Source organism: Drosophila yakuba, chromosome 3R (genome assembly GCF_016746365.2).
Source record: "Drosophila yakuba strain Tai18E2 chromosome 3R, Prin_Dyak_Tai18E2_2.1, whole genome shotgun sequence".
In the NCBI taxonomy this organism is placed as follows: Eukaryota; Metazoa; Arthropoda; class Insecta; order Diptera; family Drosophilidae; genus Drosophila; species Drosophila yakuba.
The window spans coordinates 17,922,746-17,936,845 of record NC_052530.2 but is presented as its reverse complement, the minus strand read 5'-3'; the positions used below and the strand labels follow the sequence as shown (position 1 = coordinate 17,936,845).

Genomic DNA, 14,100 nt, shown 5'->3' with positions numbered 1-14,100 from the left:
ACATGTGAGTAGTGAGTAGTGAGTAGTGGCACTCCACGGTGCCAGGGCCCAGAACGAGCACACTGAGCGAAAAGTTAGAGGAACACAAAGGGGTTGGATGACAACGTTCTTCTATATTATCTGATAGCACTTCTCTCCAACTTCTACCATTGCAATTAAAACATCTGCCCTAGATCATGGGATTTATTAGAATATATTTAGAGATATACAGATGCATTTCTCCCAGTGCACGCTGACTGGCTGACTGGCAGACGTTGGCAAATGCTGAGCGGCCCAAGCTGACTGTCTGCCTTTGCGGCGGAGAGTATCTGTGAGATACAACGCATGCCACACGGAACACGCCTGCACTAATGAAGTAATTCATTGAACCGTGCTACGCCGGCGTGGCTGCCACTGCCATTAGTTTAGTGTTGGCTGCACTCGCTCCCTTCTTGTTTATTTCAGCCACTGCCGCAGTCAGTTTAATGCCTCTGAGCCCTAAGTTGTTTGCTGTTTGCTTGCCAGGAGGCAGGCGGCAAGAGGCTGTCGTGTTTTTGGCAAACATCTGCGACTGTCCGCACTTCCTGGACCGCACATTAGATCACCCGACTGACAGGCGGGCCAACGCGAATTCGCTCGCTTGACCTCGCCTTTAAAAATGAAAACATCGAGCCATCGATCCAACGATCCAACGAGCCACTCCTGGCCATATAGTGGGCACTATCAGCGGTCCGGCCAAGCCCATTGAGAAAAATGTCTTTGATAATTAAGCGGGTCGTCGCCGCCGATCGGTGACCATCACCGATCCTCAATCCCCGATCCACGATTCCCAATCCCCTAAGTTCCCTGCCAGCACCACCACTCCGCACCACTCACATTCTAACGATTGCACTTTTACCGAAAAGCGCAAGAACTTTATCTGGCATGCCGCTGGACGTAGCCGCCAGTCGGGCAAATAAAGTAGCCACAACTCACGGAGGAGTGGAGTGGATTCACTGAGAAAAATCACCTGGTACTCAGAAAAGTACTGCCAAAGATTATTCAGATCTTCGAAATAAACGAAGACCGTAAAGATATTTAAAAAATGTATTTAGAATATTTGAAAATATAAGAACTTGTTTATTTTACTTAAGACTTTAGAGTGCACAGTTTTCTATACTTTTTGAATATGAACATACATTTGCATATGCATTTTCCACGGTGTAAGATTGGAGAATGGCTTGGAGTGGCCAGTCGCATCATCTTAATAGAAATATGCGTGTGTGCGAGAGTGTGTGCCGGTGCTGCTGTGTTGTGCATATCAAAATCCATTAGTGGCTTTTGTAGAAATAATCAACAACGACAAAAATACGAAAAAAAAAGAAAAGAAAAATAAAGTAAATGTGAAAATAAAAACAGCGAAACTGCAATCGGCAGACGATGCAAAAGCAGAGAGGCTCCGCTCCATTCCTCCCTTCCTCCTTCACCCCTTCTGCATTTCTAACTCTTTCACTGCGGTTTTAGTGGTATCCAATGGCCATATCCATATATCCATATCTGTGGCCCGACTAAGTGAACATTTGTAATGGTCAGTCAGGCGGCCAGTGGCTCGTCTATCAGCAAACGCGTTTGTTCGACTGTCCGCACAGCGGACTTGCGGATACTCAGATACTAGTGTACGAGTGTATCTATCTACATTACATTTGTGTAGGCCATAGTCCGCAGAACGGATGAAAACAAACCGTAGTGGAAAATTGGCTGGCATCATCTAATCACTTGTTTTCGTTGTTCATTTCAAACAGAGCGTGTCGCGGGCATTTTGTAAAAATAAGGAAAATAATTACATTACATGCGGCGGCGAACGCTCTTCACTCACATTATCAACATCCCATGCACGATGCTCGATGGTCGATGGTCGATGGTCTGTGGTCGGTGGTCAGTGCCTCCGCGTAGTTGTAAATAAATGCATTTAATTATAAATTCTATAATGAGTGGCGGGGCACTTTTTTTAAACTCATTCGGCCACTGGCAATTAAATTTATCAGCGTCAAGTCAAGTGATTGACTTGTCGGCATGCAAATATGCGCGCATATTTGCATTAACTTGGCGGGGCTGTAAATCATAACTAGATAATTTATGGCCCGGCCACTTCCAGTGTAAACAACAATAACAACAACAGAGGATGTGACATCATTTGCCGGTATATAAAATATAAAGCATTCCTTTCATACCTTTCAATATCTGACTCTTATCCACTTAATCCCGCTGAACGCTCGAACTTGTACCAAAACCCGAAATTCATTCATAAAACTTTGGAAAGTCGTTAAAATCAAGAGCATGTCTCCTTCGATATTTATGCCCGCTTATGTTGGCCCACAGATTTATACCCGTTTCGACCTTAGCCAATTTATTGAAGTATTTATAAATGACGACATTTGTAGCCTTTGCAACTCAAACGCAATTTAGACTTTTTACGACCCGATGAAAATAAAATAACAGTGGCCGCCTGAAAGACGTGAAAATTAAATCAACCCAAACGGCCAGATGGAGAAATGTTGATTGGTGCGGATTTGTGATTTTTAGGGGCCGAGATCAGAGATGCCTAACTAATCTACATATATCTGCCGCTAATTTTTGTCTTTCCTGTCCTATAGACGGAATTATAAATCTCTCGTGGCGTCGACGAAAAAGAAAGAAAAACATCTACTAATTCGCTGGCAAATTTTGGCAATTGTTCAAGGCTGACGCACAAGTCAACCGGTGGTCAGGTTAGGGGATCATTTTTTGAACAAATTTTGTATGCAAACCAAAGCTACACAGAGAACAATTAAGGTTTTTGCATAGTTATGAGGTGAGTTGTATGAAAAATACAAATTTATTCAACAATATCTTACTAAATGTCTTTGCATTTAACAAAAAATGTGTGGATTTACCTCAATTGATCGGGATTCTCCCTATCAAGTCAATAATTTCTTTCTCTGTCCAATGACTAATGCAATGTCTTGTCACATTCATGTATAATTAGATCTCTTTCCTTTCAGCTGACCCACTAATCAAGAAGAACTTTCTACCCCACATAGTTAAAACGACTATATTAAGGCAGCCAAGTCGGTGTTTGGATCTGGATCTGAATCTGTATATCCGCCATATGTTTCTCTGTTTGTTTGCGTTGCTGTGTTTATTTATTTATTTGTATTTGCTTATCAGCGGCACGGCGGCGTCTCTAATTAATTTTTTCTTCTCTGAAAATCGAAAATCGCTGGTCGTTCTTGTTGGTGTTGTTCGATACTTTTTCGATGGCCAAACGAGATCCGGTCTGTAGGGGACTTTGGCTGCCCACCTACTCTCCTATATAGCCGGCAAACTAATTAAGTCACAAATACATAACGCCAGCTTTTATCGGACGAGATAAAAATTGAGAAAAAAAAAAAATAATAAATACGAAGGAAAACTGAGTAAAGGAGAAATAAAATCAAATGGAACTAGCCCGGCGCTATCTGAGTGAGTTTTTAAATAAGATTATCAAGCAGAAGGTACAACAACAAATGCTGCCTTTTATCAGCAGCTAATGAGTGCCTTTGATAAGGAAAACGAAGAGAGAGACAAGAAGAGAGCTACGCACGTGTGAAACAAAATATTAATATTTAAGGCAATATTTCCGCTCGACCATCAATCATCAATCATCGATCTCAAGTGTCCAGCAATAATATTTATAATAACTTTAAAGCGATTTTTTCGCGCGCAGCCGAATGCCTTTCAGCGTTTCAACGTTTTCAATTTCATTTGGGGGCCTTTAATTGCCGAAATCAATTCAAAAGCCAGTTGAACGCGTTAAAAGCAACTACACAGGGGCAGCAGCAAATAAACCAAATAAACCAAATACAAAAATACAAAATTAAAGAAAAAACAAACCAAAAATTTCAATAATTATTAACAAGACGACGGCGAGTTCATTAGCGCCGCGGGCAAACGAACGAGCTGCCACATTTGTGTACTATATATACATATATGCTCAGTTTTTAATGAAAACACAAATAAATGTTGGGTAATTAAGACTTGTCTCCCATACATTGTAGTGGCCAGTTCTGGGTGTTTGAGACAAGATCACTAAATGAACGTAATGTGCGAGTGCACGCGGCAAAAAGTGTAGGATTTTGTAATTATGGCTAATTTTTTTATACTTCTTCTACTGCCAGGTGTATTCAGTATGTCAATGAATAGTTTCCCAATTTAGTGGGAGGCACATATCGAGCTGATACCGATTTTTCTCCGTGCAGCGGCGGCAAAAGGCGTTTCAAAACTTGTTCGACAACTTGTTTTGGTCTTTACATATCGACTAGAATCGCGAGTCAGCACCATATACACTACCATATGCGATAATGCTGGGAGCACATGATATAATATAATTGGAATGCGCCGCACACCAAGCCAGACAGCAACGGTGGAAAACTATCCGCTGGATTTCCACACATTATCGGGCTTGGTTTACCGAGAATCATGCCTGTATCATCAGGCCTGGGTCCCCAGTAAATTTCCATAAATTTACATGCCATAAATCAAATTGAAAATGTGTTTTCCTCGATGATCGCAACTCTTTTCCTTATCTCCAACGGCTGTCTCCCCCCGCACCCGTTTGTTTGTCAGTCTTTGGACGCGACTGCTGCTCCTTCTGCTGCTTCTGCTGTTGCAAACTAAACAGAGGGCTTATCAGTATCAGTATGAGTATGAGTATCAGTATCAGTCGAGTTCAGTGCAGTTGTCTTGCTGACAAAGTGCAGTCAACTCTTCTTTAGACTGCATTTCCCCATCGCACTCTTGTGCCGATGACTAAGTTCCGAGCGCCCACGCACTGGAAGTTTTCGCTTTTTTATTGGGTTAAGCCAAGACGCAGCACAGACGGCACAAATGGCCACTACTGACGCCCCCTGAATGCGATGAACTCATTCACTTATTCATTCATGCACTCAGAACTAGGAACTAGTGCTATTCGACTTGAAAGTACCGATTAATCAGTAAAGTTTTTTGAACTGTTTATGCCACTGTTTATATCACGACTTAGATGTTGATTAGCTTTAAATATATGAATATTTTCCGATGTCTGTGCTTCAATATTATTCATTTTTAGCCAGTACCATACAGCCTTTCCACCCCAAAGTACGAGTAATACAAACAGAAAACACTCGCTTTATTGACTGCTCGCTAAAATGTTCTCCACACGACTAATGGACTTCTCAGCCGTCTGTGGAAGGAAATGCTGCAACCGCAATATAAAACGTGCAAAACATCGTCAACAACAGCAGGAAATTCGCAAGTTGTACGCAAAGGTACGAGTATATATGTTCAGGTTCGATCGTATGACTAATTCGCACAGTTCGGTGATAAAGTTCACAAAGCAAATTTGCACACGCTCAGCTCGAAATCGCTCTGCTCTCGATACCCCGCAATTTTGCTTAACTTTTTTAACAGCTTTTACCCGGCAATTACGTCATTGGAGTAGCGAGCGTCTTTGGCGCTGTCAGCTTGTCAAAAATATGTACAATTTTGAGTTGGACCGACTTTCTTGCTGCATTCACTCGGCGGCAGACGTCTGTTGATCGAAGGGGTATGGGTATATGTGTCTGTGAGTCAGTCTGGCGATCGCATGTGGGTCTGTTTATTGGCTACACCTCTTGATAGCACTCTCAGCGAAAATGCACGTCTGCCAAAACTTTTAATTCACTTGGGGGCCAGATAAGTAGGCAGAAACTTGGCTCGAAACTTACGAATACGAATTACAATATGGGAAAGTCACCAACCTGCAATGAAAAGAATAAATCACATTAGTAATGATTTCACTTTCAGATTTGGGGTCATCTTGGGGGAATGTTAAATGAAAGTTAGAAAATGCCAAATCGGAATGTAATGACACTTGAATAGCTAGAATGATCACCTCTAATAAATGAATTTGCGAATAATGCACGAATGATAACCCCGGCACATGGCAAGTCCCATTGAAAGTTCAGCCAACTAAGTCCGATGCTACTATCATCAATGAGATCATCCCACTGCCGCACTAAGGTCATCAAAAATTATTTTTTATTCCGGCGCCATCTAATCTTTAAAACTGCGAAGCGTGAGTCTATCTATATGCAGTAAAGAGTATGTGTTTATATGCATTTATAGCCTGCCTAGGACGTATTATATCTGTATGTAAGAATACAATTTATTTACTCGCAAGCATTGCCAGTTTATCACGTAGCCATGATTCACACAAATTCTAATCGTGGAGCCTTCTCGCAAATAAAAAAGGTTTCGCCATAAAAATTAACTGGAATTAATCAATTATTGGGAGGCGCGCAATCGAGAGGGCGGCCAGCATGTAACTGAAATAAACAACAAACTTAATTAAAAACCAAAATGGGGCGCAAAAGTAAACAAACCGCCCACACAAAAACCACGACACTCACTCAGGAACTGAGTGCAGAATGCACAAATTGAAAAACATACAATACGAAAAGCAAAATGGCAAAAAGGCAATATCAAACCGAGTGCAAAACAAAGAAAAGCAAAGTTTAAAAGCGAATTGCACTTCAGCGTACAATGGCCATAAATATGAAATTGTATGGTAAATTAATGCTATTATAGCGTCTAAAATCCAACACACAAGAAATAGAAGAAAAATGCTTAGAAAAGAGCAGCCACAACGGCTAAATAAAGAGCCATATTTGAAGACCTTGTACGTGGGCTGCCTACACAACCAGTTCGCGGATTCAGTTTATTTCAATTTTGTGTGCTGGGCCGCTCTGAGTTGGCCCAAACCGACTTGGCCTGGTCCGGCCAACTCCATCTCCGGCTCCAGCTATAGCTTCGCTGCACCGGAAAAAAAGGTGTGCAAATAACCCAAATATAGATTCCTTAAGATCTTATGCAAATGCATGCAACAATGTTGCACTATGTCCTCATCCTTGGCAAACTAAAGCGTTGGCATCAGTCAAGAGTTTGTTATTCACTACTACCATTTGCGCGCAGTGTACTACCGATTGGCTAAAGCAGCGTTTCAGTTTCTTAGTTTATATGTATATCGGCTTCATACACATGGCGGCACTTGATTTGCATAACAAATGCAGCACAACAGCAGCTAAAGCAAAAGCAAAAGCAACAGCAACAGCAAAGGCAAAATCCACAGAAGAAGGCTGGGGCTTTGGCTCGCCAAAGTAGAAGCCGAGTCACTCGGCCGTGCCAAAAACAAAGGCCAGCAAAATTGCTGCAAAAATATGTGGACTTGTTCAAAATTCAAAAATTCATCAAATGCGCTGTGCGCACCCAAGAGTCAAAAGCTCGTCGCGCTCAATTACCAGAAATTTCACTCCATTAAGACACACACCTCGCGCGTCCATAAAAAGTGAATGTCTATCATTAAGACAATTTTTTCCAACGCTTTTTTCTACGTTTTTATACTTTTTGGGGCTTTTCTTTGCCCAGTTTTTTTTTCTTTTTTTTTGCATCCGTTCGAACCAGCACTTTTCCATTTCCGCTTTTATGCCAAATTAATTGAGCCTAATTACGGCCATTGAATGCTGAGGATTAGATCATCATGGAAAGGGAGAGAGAGATCACCTGCCGTGCCAACGAGCGTGAATTAATTGGTGATCTACGCCAAAAGCAGGAATTAATAACCAAGTTCGTTAAAAAATGCTAATTTAGCTCATTTTTAAAGGCGCCATAACGCGACGCCCTTCACATATTTCCACCTGACACTCTAAGGTGACAAAAAAATAGCCACCGAACCTACGCAGCAAGCTAACCTACGTGTCAGTAGAAGACAAATTGGCAAAATGTCAAGTTATGGCAATAAAGGGAATACCCCCGAAAAAGAAATCGACCCAATACTTTGTGTTTCTACGTGTCACCAGAACAGAACAGAACAGAACAGAGCCCTTCCATTATATACAAGTATTATGCCTGACTTTAACTTTTAGGAGGGGGGCGCAAAAGAGGGAGTGGGCTAGATAAGTTGGGGCTCCATTAGTCAGCGGACGTCGATTGCGTAGCCCGGTGGTTGTTGTTCGCCCGATTTGTTTGCATTTTCACATTTATTTATCAACAAATTACGCTGTAAACAAACGCAAACAGACCGGCTGTAGTACGACAGCACTACACACTACATACATGTACATACATTCCTCAAAAGTCCGGCCAAAAGGTTAATTATGCAGCCAGAGACAGGGAACTCACTCACAGTATGTACTATAAGTATTCACATTGTAAGGAGAAGTAAGTTAGTCAGCTCGTCAGTGCGGTTCGTCAATCATTTTCTGGATGGCTTACAAGAAAATCGTGTTCGGTTTTTCAGATTGTTTTCCTATTTTTGGTGGTGATCTGTGGTCTGTAAACGTTTTCACTGCATTTTTTACAGCCAAACAAATTTTTTGACAAGCAACTGACAGAAATTGACAAGCGGCCGAGCAATGGGCCAAAATGCTGTACTGCCAGACCGAAAAGAACCAACGATATGATGTGAGAGATGGTTCCAGCTGTGAAAAGGTCAACATCTCAGACATCCAAACATGCTGGGTCTGTCGTGCAGAGTTATGGCCTTGTTCTTCTCAGCTGGGCTGCCTTGTTGCCTCACTTTCCAACGATGGCCGAAAGAAATGAAAAGTGTGGCCTGAGAACTGAGATTTGAGATCTAAAGAGGGGCCTTTCTTTTGCGCGGACCAACGACTTTGACCAGCTAATATTGACAAATTAAAAGCAGGTTAATGTGTCTTTAATGTTTGTGTTGTTTTCTCCGGCGGGGTTAGCAGCAGTCTTAGATCCCAAACATCCATTGATGCAACATATGTGCGCGCCGGCATGTAAAAATATACACAAAGATCGGCGCGTATCTTTAAGAACCGACATAAAATCCAGATACAGATACAGATACACACACGTGTGGTTGTGCGGTTGAGTGAGTGTGTGCTTGTGTGTGTGTGTGTGTGTGTGTGTGTGTGGAAACTGGCAGCCAAAGGCAAGGCAATTCAAAAGTCATTGAGGCGCAAAAGTCAAGCATAAATATTTCAAATAATGTTTGCTGGCCCCGCTGGCATTGGGTCTTGGCTCTTTGGTCTTGGATCTTTGTAAACCCAACTAAAACTGCTCGGCTTCTCTTTCCCCCGCCACGCTACCCCTCTCTTTCTCCCACTATCAGTGTGTGTCAGTGTGTGTGTGTGAGTGGCATAATTTGGTGAGAGTTCGAGTTCAACAGCTGAACAAAAAACAGCACCGAGCACATTAACTTTGAAATAAGAACAACACTATAGAACTCAAAACCGTACACAGAAAAAATCTGGGTACTACAAATATTAGTAAAATATTGCTTCTATTCAATGTATAGAATGGTATACAAAAGATGATATTTTTTCTATGTTGATCTTCTGAAAAACAAAACGATTCTAATAAAAAGATATCCAAACTTTTCCTAATTAAATAAAAGTATACTTCCTAGTTTTCTTATTAGTATTACTGAGGATAAATCAAAGAATTGCTTCGTAATACAAATAACAGATAGATAAGATAGCTTAACTTTAAAACTTAGTTCTTGCCTTTTAATTCTAAATGTATTATCAAATTCAAAACCAATCATATTGTGTTTCTGTGTACAGATCGAAAAACTGAGAACTGAGATCTGAGAATGGAGCACAGAGAACTGGGGAATCGGAGAACCAGAGAACCAGAGTACCAGATAACCAGAGGGAGCTCCCAGCACGATGAGATGAAAAATTCTAGAGAGGCGGGCGTTGTAATAGACGATGTCTACGCTGATGACCTCAGTTAAAAATAAATAATGCCTTACATTGTTTGGAATTAGTGGCAGTTTCGGGGCTCCAGTCCCCGTCGATGAGATCTGCATCAAGATTCTGGCCGTAAGTTCAGGGTGGCGCTCAGTGATCGCAGTGATCATGAAGATGCTCTGGAAGATGGTGAGGTTGGCAGTCGACAACAAGACAAAACATGGGGCGCCCAAACAAATCATTTTGTCAACTCAGCTTGTACCCGGCAGCTGGAGCAGAGAGACATGCATACATATTTGTGTAAATTCTTGTACGACATTTATCACACACGAAATTGATGAACCTGCCCCGCTTGATAAATGTTTGCGAGCAGCCGAGCAAGGGGAAAGCGATTTTCCTAAATCGGGGAAAATCTGGGCAGAGATTTGCTGCTAAGCTGCTGGATTGGGTGTAACATGGTTTTATTTCATTAAAAATCGGGGGAGATTTTTTAAATAAAAGAGGTGATAGGATGGGAGACGTCTTGTGTGTTTTTCCTATCGTATGAAATTATTTTTAATATTCTAACCTTTTTGATTAAAGCTTCCAACTGCATGTAACTTATAGACATTTGATTACCAATTTTTGTGGGTCTTTCCCAACCAGAAGATGAAGAACGGCAGGCGGCCAGTCGAAATATTGTTTCAGTTTTATTTACCTGAAATTTGCTATTTTATCAAGCACCCAGCACAAGTGTTTCGTTGTGAACTTATTTACATACTTATCGCTACGTATGTGGAGTATAAACAACAAAGGCAGAAACAACGAAAAACGAGTTTCTATATATAAGGTGGCTATGGCTATGGCTATGGCTCTGGCTATGCTGTAAAATAATAAAGGGCGGGCCGTATCGAGAGTTGCTGTTATGGCAGACAAAACGGGTCGCCAGTTTCAGTTTCAGATTCAGTTTCAGCTTTAGTTTCTCGGGGGTTAAAACGATCGACATACTCCGATGACGCATTCTAGAACCGGAAATGCTCTGCCTGCCATTTGGCTGAGTTCTCAATAAGTATGCAAATCGCATTCGGGTTGTTTGTGCACTTTTCGGTGATTATTCCCATGAGTTAAAACCATAGAGGGGTAAAAGCCAGCACTCGACAAGAGTGTAAACAAACTACACGGCGATTATGATTTATGAATCGAAATAAAGCGCTGACAATTCAAACAGCAGCGGAAATGGAAATGGAAATGGTAAAGAAAGCCGATCAGAACTAAAACAAACCAAAAAACCAATAAAAACGATCGCAGATAAATCGAGAAACCGACTCGAAAGCGAACGCGTCGCACAGATAATGCCAGCGACTAACTAACTGTAAACATATATTATTTAGGTTATCACTATCATTTTCAGCTCGCAGCTGACAAGATAAAGTTGTACCACAAAGTCAAAGACCAGAAAACCCAGAAACTCAGGTAAATTTTGGGGAGTGAAAGTAAGTGGCAAGCCCGGCGACAATCACAAGATCACAAGATGTATCTAAAACTCTGACGTTGCGTTCTAGGAAGCCCGAAGCCACCCATAAAGAAGCGATGCGATGTATGGATGTCTGAATGTCTGGATTTCTCGAGATCTGCAGATCTTTATGAATCTTTATGGACCTGCAGATAAGCTGGATTGTTTACCCTCCCCCGAAGATAAGCCACATGGGGCATCGAAGCTCTATTTACCTTCTTGGATGCGTTTGCAGCTGCCGCTCGCGAAGAGAGTATCTGTAGCTTTGGGGTTTCTTTACTTTTTGATTTCACAACACCATCATCGGAGATTCCTTATACACCAAATGGAATTTCGCTTTCGTATATTGCTGCACAGAACTTTTCTTTTCTTCTCGTATAGATCAGATGTGTAATTTCTCTTTATTATTTTCGTTGTTTCGTTTATTTTTTATATTTTGAATCACTTGTATTTATTTCTCGTTTTCAACAACAACATTTCGTCATGTTTTTCTACGGGGCGTATAAAAAATGTAGTAAACGTAATCGAAAACAAAAGCACGCGTTCTCTTTCGCCCCAAACGACAGAAAGAGACGGGCGGTGGGGCAGAGAAAGAGACGGGGTTAGAGATAGAGATAGCGATAGAAAGGGGGAAACAGAAACACACGCACACTACAAATAAACAAAAACGGAACCGAACCGCAAAGAAAACCGATTTTTATGCACTATTTAACTTTATATATTTTTCTGCACATAGTTTTATTTTTACTTTTCAGCTTTCGAGGGAGGGGAGAAGGGGAGTGATTATTTTTTATTATGGGAAGTGTTAAAACCGTGCGAAATTCAAGCCCAACAAACGATGCGTTTGTTTTGTTTTGCACTGCAATTTCCGCGCTTCATTTTCGTATTTTCTATTTGCTTTCCAAAAACAAAAGATTTCTTTATTGGTAAATGGAGAGTGCTGTTTTTTTTTTTTAAACGCGGTCGTGTGAGTGTGCCTCTGTTTATCGCGTTCGTTGTTTGTTGTTGACTCCGAAAAATTCGTTCACACCCGCGCTCATTCATGAAACGTATCCAAAACCAAAACACACGATGTCACGCACTCACAGTTCTTGAACTTGTGTTTCTCAAATGATTTTTAACACTTGATCCAATATTTTGCAATATATTTACATCACTTATTTTCGGATTCTAAATTCAATGTTCACCTTTTTCGTAAAAACCTGAGAACTGCCAATAAACAACGGTTTTTGGACTCAGTATTTCGTAAAAAACGTGAATAACAGAGGAGCGCTTCAAATTTGCCCGACTTTTCCCGGTCGAGGTGGAAACCCAACTGTTGTATCCACTGTTGTATCGCGGTGTTAGCGGTTAACAGAGAGCGAAGAGAGCAACATGTTGCGCTCAAAGTGCGCCAACAGCTCAATTCGAGCCGATCGAAGCGATCTCAAACGAGCTCAAACGTGTTGCAGTTCGAGCGGAAATCCCCTAGAATAGTTCATTGAAAGTAAAAACAATTGGAAAAACTGCCAGCATACTCGTATGCGTGTATTTGTGTCGAATGTGTTTGTAAATATACACTAACAAGCGGTGATAAAAGTCTTAGAGTTACAGTCTTTTCTATGGCTTATTCAGTGTGTTTGGGTTTCCGATTTTATGACCTGCGTCTGAGACCCGCGTCTCATCTCTTTGTGCAGCCTCTTTCAGCGTTTATCGACTGGCATCTCCCTTGGTTCTTATCAGTGGAGCATTGTCTTATCTGCAGATTTATGGCCCAACACGCATTTAATAGCCCGATTCCTGGAAGTCGACTTAACACTTTCGTTGTCTCAATTTGATTAGCGCCTGCATTGGCCTAACACTTTTCCACCCATAAACTTTGTGAACCAAAACGAAAGCGAGACGAACTGTATGCAATGATAATGAAGAACTCACAACTGAGCTGTGGACTATTTAATCAGTTGCTTTTGTAACCTACAAAGTTATTCATCCTAGTCAGGAAAACTAATCATTATAAATTATTGGGTTGCTTTATAAATTAAATAAATCAATTAGCTTTTTTATTGCCTATTCATAAAGCTGAAAGCAACTCACGTGTTAAGTTCAATATAGTTTATGAAGGGTTAGCAAAATTCTACGACTGTTGGAAATTGACAAGCAGCTAGCTAAACCTTTAATTTAAATAGATTTTAGCCTGTAATTTAGTATGAAATGCAGATAAATTGCCCCAATGACTATGGTTCGAAAACCATAAAGTTAAAGACATAATGAACCCTTGGAATACCATTAATAACTCGCAATAATATGAAATAAAGGAAACAACAAAGTCATGTAAACACCTCGTCAGCTAATTAGTTGCAGCTAATTTCTGTGTTCTAAACTGAAAACTATAAACATCCAAGAAGTTTTTAAAGACCAAGAATAAACGATCCAAAATTATAAATCACTCTTATGGAGGAGAACGAACTCTCGTCCATACAAACTGTTGAATGAACCAAGACAGCTAACAACAATTCGTCAGGATTAGCCGTGTCAACTCTTTCCTGTTTTTGTGCCATCTCCTTATTTTCCCATTCTATTGGCTTTCCCCTGTGCGTTTTCTCTGCCCGTTCCCTTCGCATTTCATAACGTTTTGAGGTGTGTTCGCCGGTCGGTCGGTCGGTCGGTCTGATCCTTATCGAAGGTGCGCATCAACGTCGCAGCGAGATATACCCATTTACCCATAACCATTCCCGACCCGATCTACGTGCTCGGATTCTCTTGCCGGCTTTGAAATCGAAACTGCCCATTGTGTTGAAATCTAAGCAAGCGTGTGAGGAGCTCCCCAATCTCCGCCGAATCCCAGTACCAGTCGCAGTCCCTTCCCGATCTCCAGATCCCAGTTCAGAGACTCCATTCCGTGTGATGTGCTGCATG

General features: G+C 41.3%; 1 protein-coding gene across 2 annotated transcripts in view; it reads right to left on the bottom strand.

Moving 5' to 3' along the window:
* Window positions 1–12,527, bottom strand: part of LOC6537312 (stAR-related lipid transfer protein 13) — a 92,833-nt gene extending 80,306 nt beyond the window's left edge. Inside the window, exons 1-2 of one of the 2 annotated variants that reach the window (XM_039376480.2) lie at window positions 12,393–12,527; window positions 11,421–11,696 (exon numbers count right to left, since the gene is read on the bottom strand). The gene's annotated coding sequence lies outside the window, so the exon portion shown is untranslated. Of the gene's footprint in view, window positions 1–11,420 lie in introns of both variants that reach the window. The other variant, XM_039376479.1, reaches the window with a different exon arrangement.
* Between the last annotated feature and the right edge of the window lie 1,573 nt (window positions 12,528–14,100).